The sequence below is a fragment of the Anopheles funestus genome, unplaced genomic scaffold (assembly GCF_943734845.2).
Source record: "Anopheles funestus unplaced genomic scaffold, idAnoFuneDA-416_04 scaffold_26_ctg1, whole genome shotgun sequence".
NCBI classification, from domain to species: domain Eukaryota; kingdom Metazoa; phylum Arthropoda; class Insecta; order Diptera; family Culicidae; genus Anopheles; species Anopheles funestus.
In genome coordinates, this window is record NW_026045357.1 from 366,372 (window position 1) to 374,492 (window position 8,121).

Genomic DNA, 8,121 nt, shown 5'->3' on the forward strand with positions numbered 1-8,121 from the left:
AGCCAAGACACCTTAGCCAAGACACATTAGCCAAGACACCTTAGCCAAGACACCTTAGCCAAGACACCTTAGCCAAGACACCTTAGCCAAGACACATTAGCCAAGACACATTAGCCAAGGCACATTAGCCAAGACACCTTAGCCGAGACACATTAGCCAAGACACCTTAGCCAAGACACATTAGCCAAGACACCTTAGCCAAGACACATTGGCCAAGACACCTTAGCCAAGACACCTTAGCCAAGACACCTTAGCCAAGACACTTTAGCCGAGACACATTAGCCAAGACACCTTAGCCAAGACACCTTAGCCAAGACACCTTAGCCAAGACACCTTAGCCAAGACACCTTAGCCAAGACACCTTAGCCAAGACACCTTAGCCAAGACACCTTAGCCAAGACACCTTAGCCGAGACACATTAGCCAAGACACCTTAGCCAAGACACCTTAGCCAAGACACCTTAGCCAAGACACCTTAGCCAAGACACATTAGCCAAGACACATTAGCCAAGGCACATTAGCCAAGACACCTTAGCCGAGACACATTAGCCAAGACACCTTAGCCAAGACACATTAGCCAAGACACCTTAGCCAAGACACATTAGCCAAGACACCTTAGCCAAGACACCTTAGCCAAGACACCTTAGCCAAGACACCTTAGCCAAGACACCTTAGCCAAGACACCTTAGCCAAGACACCTTAGCCAAGACACCTTAGCCAAGACACCTTAGCCAAGACACATTAGCCAAGACACCTTAGCCGAGACACATTAGCCAAGACACCTTAGCCAAGACACCTTAGCCAAGACACCTTAGCCAAGACACCTTAGCCAAGACACCTTAGCCAAGACACCTTAGCCAAGACACTTTAGCCAAGACACATTAGCCAAGACACTTTAGCCAAGACACATTAGCCAAGACACCTTAGCCAAGACACCTTAGCCGAGACACATTAGCCAAGACACCTAAGCCAAGACACTTTAGCCAAGACACATTAGCCAAGACACCTTAGCCAAGACACATTAGCCAAGACACCTTGGCCAAGACACCTTAGCCGAGACACATTAGCCAAGACACCTTAGCCAAGACACATTAGCCAAGACACCTAAGCCAAGACACCTTAGCCAAGACACCTTAGCCAAGACACCTTAGCCAAGACACCTTAGCCAAGACACATGAGCCAAGACACCTTAGCCGAGACACATTAGCCAAGACACTTTAGCCGAGACACCTTAGCCAAGACACATTAGCCAAGACACCTTAGCCAAGACACCTTAGCCAAGACACCTTAGCCAAGACACCTTAGCCAAAACACTTTAGCCGAGACACATTAGCCAAGACACCTTAGTCAAGACACCTTAGCCAAGACACCTTAGCCAAGACACCTTAGCCAAGACACCTTAGCCGAGACACATTAGCCAAGACACATTAGCCGAGACACATTAGCCAAGACACCTTAGCCAAGACACCTTAGCCAAGACACATTAGCCGAGACACATTAGCCAAGACACCTTAGCCAAGACACATTAGCCGAGACACATTAGCCAAAACACATTAGCCAAGACACATTAGCCAAGACACATTAGCCAAGACACCTTAGCCAAGACACCTTAGCCAAGACACATTAGCCAAGACACCTTAGTCAAGACACCTTAGCCAAGACACATTAGCCGAGACACATTAGCCAAAACACCTTAGCCAAGACACCTTAGCCAAGACACCTTAGCCAAGACACCTTAGCCAAGACACATTAGCCAAGACACCTAAGCCAATTCACTTTAGCCAAGACACCTTAGCCAAGACACCTTAGCCGAGACACATTAGCCAAGACACATTAGCCGAGACACATTAGCCAAGACACCTTAGCCAAGACACCTTAGCCAAGACACATTAGCCGAGACACATTAGCCAAGACACATTAGCCAAGACACCTTAGCCAAGACACCTTAGCCAAGACACATGAGCCAAGACACCTTAGCCGAGACACATTAGCCAAGACACTTTAGCCGAGACACCTTAGCCAAGACACATTAGCCAAGACACCTTAGCCAAGACACCTTAGCCAAGACACCTTAGCCAAGACACCTTAGCCAAGACACTTTAGCCGAGACACATTAGCCAAGACACCTTAGTCAAGACACCTTAGCCAAGACACCTTAGCCAAGACACCTTAGCCGAGACACATTAGCCAAGACACATTAGCCGAGACACATTAGCCAAGACACCTTAGCCAAGACACCTTAGCCAAGACACATTAGCCGAGACACATTAGCCAAGACACCTTAGCCAAGACACATTAGCCGAGACACATTAGCCAAGACACCTTAGCCAAGACACATTAGCCGAGACACATTAGCCAAGACACCTTAGCCAAGACACCTTAGCCAAGACACATTAGCCAAGACACCTAAGCCAATTCACTTTAGCCAAGACACATTAGCCAAGACACCTTAGCCAAGACACCTTAGCCAAGACACATTAGCCAAGACACATTAGCCAAGACACCTTAGCCAAGACACCTTAGCCAAGACACCTTAGCCAAGACACTTTAGCCGAGACACATTAGCCAAGACACTTTAGCCAAGACACCTTAGCCAAGACACATTAGCCAAGACACATTGGCCAAGACACATTAGCCAAGACACCTTAGCCAAAACACATTAGCCAAGACACCTTAGCCAAGACACCTTAGCCAAGACACCTTAGCCAAGACACCTTAGCCAAGACACTTTAGCCGAGACACATTAGCCAAGACACTTTAGCCAAGACACATTAGCCAAGACACCTTAGCCAAGACACCTTAGCCAAGACACCTTAGCCAAGACACATTAGCCAAGACACCTAAGCCAATTCACTTTAGCCAAGACACATTAGCCAAGACACCTTAGCCAAGACACCTTAGCCAAGACACATTAGCCAAGACACATTAGCCAAGACACCTTAGCCAAGACACCTTAGCCAAGACACATTAGCCAAGACACCTTAGCCAAGACACATTAGCCAAGACACCTTAGCCAAGACACATTAGCCAAGACACCTTAGCCAAGACACCTTAGCCAAGACACATTAGCCAAGACACCTAAGCCAATTCACTTTAGCCAAGACACATTAGCCAAGACACCTTAGCCAAGACACCTTAGCCAAGACACATTAGCCAAGACACATTAGCCAAGACACCTTAGCCAAGACACCTTAGCCAAGACACATTATCCGAGACACATTAGCCAAGACACCTTAGCCAAGACACCTTAGCCAAGACACCTTAGCCAAGACACATTAGCCAAGACACCTTAGCCAAGACACCTTAGCCAAGACACATTAGCCAAGACACCTTAGCCAAGACACATTAGCTAAGACACCTTAGCCAAGACACCTTAGCCAAGACACCTTAGCCAAGACACTTTAGCCGAGACACATTAGCCAAAACACCTTAGCCAAGACACCTTAGCCAAGACACCTTAACCAAGACACCTTAGCCGAGACACATTAGCCAAGACACCTTAGCCAAGACACCTTAGCCAAGACACATTAGCCAAGACACATTAGCCAAGGCACATTAGCCAAGACACCTTAGCCGAGACACATTAGCCAAGACACCTTAGCCAAGACACATTAGCCAAGACACCTTAGCCAAGACACATTAGCCAAGACACCTTAGCCAAGACACCTTAGCCAAGACACCTTAGCCAAGACACCTTAGCCAAGACACCTTAGCCAAGACACATTAGCCAAGACACATTAGCCAAGGCACATTAGCCAAGACACCTTAGCCGAGACACATTAGCCAAGACACCTTAGCCAAGACACATTAGCCAAGACACCTTAGCCAAGACACATTAGCCAAGACACCTTAGCCAAGACACCTTAGCCAAGACACCTTAGCCAAGACACTTTAGCCGAGACACATTAGCCAAGACACCTTAGCCAAGACACCTTAGCCAAGACACCTTAGCCAAGACACCTTAGCCAAGACACCTTAGCCAAGACACCTTAGCCAAGACACCTTAGCCAAGACACCTTAGCCAAGACACCTTAGCCAAGACACCTTAGCCAAGACACCTTAGCCGAGACACATTAGCCAAGACACCTTAGCCAAGACACCTTAGCCAAGACACCTTAGCCAAGACACCTTAGCCAAGACACATTAGCCAAGACACATTAGCCAAGGCACATTAGCCAAGACACCTTAGCCGAGACACATTAGCCAAGACACCTTAGCCAAGACACATTAGCCAAGACACCTTAGCCAAGACACATTAGCCAAGACACCTTAGCCAAGACACCTTAGCCAAGACACCTTAGCCAAGACACCTTAGCCAAGACACCTTAGCCAAGACACCTTAGCCAAGACACCTTAGCCAAGACACCTTAGCCAAGACACCTTAGCCAAGACACCTTAGCCAAGACACATTAGCCAAGACACCTTAGCCGAGACACATTAGCCAAGACACCTTAGCCAAGACACCTTAGCCAAGACACCTTAGCCAAGACACCTTAGCCAAGACACCTTAGCCAAGACACCTTAGCCAAGACACTTTAGCCAAGACACATTAGCCAAGACACTTTAGCCAAGACACATTAGCCAAGACACCTTAGCCAAGACACCTTAGCCGAGACACATTAGCCAAGACACCTAAGCCAAGACACTTTAGCCAAGACACATTAGCCAAGACACATTAGCCAAGACACCTTAGCCAAGACACATTAGCCAAGACACCTTGGCCAAGACACCTTAGCCGAGACACATTAGCCAAGACACCTTAGCCAAGACACATTAGCCAAGACACCTTAGCCAAGACACCTTAGCCAAGACACCTTAGCCAAGACACCTTAGCCAAGACACCTTAGCCAAGACACATGAGCCAAGACACCTTAGCCGAGACACATTAGCCAAGACACTTTAGCCGAGACACCTTAGCCAAGACACATTAGCCAAGACACCTTAGCCAAGACACCTTAGCCAAGACACCTTAGCCAAGACACCTTAGCCAAGACACTTTAGCCGAGACACATTAGCCAAGACACCTTAGCCAAGACACCTTAGCCAAGACACCTTAGCCAAGACACCTTAGCCGAGACACATTAGCCAAGACACATTAGCCGAGACACATTAGCCAAGACACCTTAGCCAAGACACCTTAGCCAAGACACATTAGCCGAGACACATTAGCCAAGACACCTTAGCCAAGACACATTAGCCGAGACACATTAGCCAAAACACATTAGCCAAGACACATTAGCCGAGACACATTAGCCAAGACACCTTAGCCAAGACACCTTAGCCAAGACACATTAGCCAAGACACCTAAGCCAATTCACTTTAGCCAAGACACATTAGCCAAGACACCTTAGCCAAGACACCTTAGCCAAGACACATTAGCCAAGACACATTAGCCAAGACACCTTAGCCAAGACACCTTAGCCAAGACACCTTAGCCAAGACACTATAGCCGAGACACATTAGCCAAGACACTTTAGCCAAGACACCTTAGCCAAGACACATTAGCCAAGACACATTGGCCAAGACACATTAGCCAAGACACCTTAGCCAAAACACATTAGCCAAGACACCTTAGCCAAGACACCTTAGCCAAGACACCTTAGCCAAGACACTTTAGCCGAGACACATTAGCCAAGACACTTTAGCCAAGACACATTAGCCAAGACACCTTAGCCAAGACACCTTAGCCAAGACACATTAGCCGAGACACCTTAGTCAAGACACCTTAGCCAGGACACATTAGCCGAGACACATTAGCCAAAACACCTTAGCCAAGACACCTTAGCCAAGACACCTTAGCCAAGACACCTTAGCCAAGACACATTAGCCAAGACACCTTAGCCAAGACACATTAGCCAAGACACCTTAGCCAAGACACCTTAGCCAAGACACATGAGCCAAGACACCTTAGCCGAGACACATTAGCCAAGACACTTTAGCCGAGACACCTTAGCCAAGACACATTAGCCAAGACACCTTAGCCAAGACACCTTAGCCAAGACACCTTAGCCAAGACACCTTAGCCAAGACACTTTAGCCGAGACACATTAGCCAAGACACCTTAGTCAAGACACCTTAGCCAAGACACCTTAGCCAAGACACCTTAGCCGAGACACATTAGCCAAGACACATTAGCCGAGACACATTAGCCAAGACACCTTAGCCAAGACACCTTAGCCAAGACACATTAGCCGAGACACATTAGCCAAGACACCTTAGCCAAGACACATTAGCCGAGACACATTAGCCAAGACACCTTAGCCAAGACACATTAGCCGAGACACATTAGCCAAGACACCTTAGCCAAGACACCTTAGCCAAGACACATTAGCCAAGACACCTAAGCCAATTCACTTTAGCCAAGACACATTAGCCAAGACACCTTAGCCAAGACACCTTAGCCAAGACACATTAGCCAAGACACATTAGCCAAGACACCTTAGCCAAGACACCTTAGCCAAGACACCTTAGCCAAGACACTTTAGCCGAGACACATTAGCCAAGACACTTTAGCCAAGACACCTTAGCCAAGACACATTAGCCAAGACACATTGGCCAAGACACATTAGCCAAGACACCTTAGCCAAAACACATTAGCCAAGACACCTTAGCCAAGACACCTTAGCCAAGACACCTTAGCCAAGACACCTTAGCCAAGACACATTAGCCGAGACACATTAGCCAAGACACTTTAGCCAAGACACATTAGCCAAGACACCTTAGCCAAGACACCTTAGCCAAGACACATTAGCCAAGACACCTTAGTCAAGACACCTTAGCCAAGACACATTAGCCGAGACACATTAGCCAAAACACCTTAGCCAAGACACCTTAGCCAAGACACCTTAGCCAAGACACCTTAGCCAAGACACATTAGCCAAGACACCTTAGCCAAGACACATTAGCCAAGACACCTTAGCCAAGACACCTTAGCCGAGACACATTAGCCAAGACACCTAAGCCAATTCACTTTAGCCAAGACACATTAGCCAAGACACCTTAGCCAAGACACCTTAGCCAAGACACATTAGCCAAGACACATTAGCCAAGACACCTTAGCCAAGACACCTTAGCCAAGACACATTAGCCGAGACACATTAGCCAAGACACCTTAGCCAAGACACCTTAGCCAAGACACCTTAGCCAAGACACATTAGCCAAGACACCTTAGCCAAGACACCTTAGCCAAGACACATTAGCCAAGACACCTTAGCCAAGACACATTAGCTAAGACACCTTAGCCAAGACACCTTAGCCAAGACACCTTAGCCAAGACACTTTAGCCGAGACACATTAGCCAAGACACCTTAGCCAAGACACCTTAGCCAAGACACCTTAGCCAAGACACCTTAGCCGAGACACATTAGCCAAGACACCTTAGCCAAGACACCTTAGCCAAGACACATTAGCCAAGACACATTAGCCAAGGCACATTAGCCAAGACACCTTAGCCGAGACACATTAGCCAAGACACCTTAGCCAAGACACATTAGCCAAGACACCTTAGCCAAGACACATTAGCCAAGACACCTTAGCCAAGACACCTTAGCCAAGACACCTTAGCCAAGACACCTTAGCCAAGACACCTTAGCCAAGACACATTAGCCAAGACACATTAGCCAAGGCACATTAGCCAAGACACCTTAGCCGAGACACATTAGCCAAGACACCTTAGCCAAGACACATTAGCCAAGACACCTTAGCCAAGACACATTAGCCAAGACACCTTAGCCAAGACACCTTAGCCAAGACACCTTAGCCAAGACACCTTAGCCAAGACACTTTAGCCGAGACGCATTAGCCAAGACACCTTAGCCAAGACACCTTAGCCAAGACACCTTAGCCAAGACACCTTAGCCAAGACACCTTAGCCAAGACACCTTAGCCGAGACACATTAGCCAAGACACCTTAGCCAAGACACCTTAGCCAAGACACCTTAGCCAAGACACCTTAGCCAAGACACATTAGCCAAGACACATTAGCCAAGGCACATTAGCCAAGACACCTTAGCCGAGACACATTAGCCAAGACACCTTAGCCAAGACACATTAGCCAAGACACCTTAGCCAAGACACCTTAGCCAAGACACCTTAGCCAAGACACCTTAGCCAAGACACCTTA

At 47.7% G+C, this 8,121-nt stretch overlaps 1 long non-coding RNA gene across 2 annotated transcripts in view; it reads right to left on the reverse strand.

Moving 5' to 3' along the window:
- The window catches only part of LOC125774542 (uncharacterized), a 57,138-nt gene that overhangs the window by 13,119 nt on the left and 35,898 nt on the right, over positions 1 to 8,121 (reverse strand). Inside the window, exon 3 of one of the 2 annotated variants that reach the window (XR_007421029.1) lies at positions 5,486 to 7,137. This is a non-coding gene — a long non-coding RNA (uncharacterized LOC125774542). Of the gene's footprint in view, positions 1 to 3,675; positions 7,138 to 8,121 lie in introns of those variants that run through there. The other variant, XR_007421028.1, reaches the window with a different exon arrangement.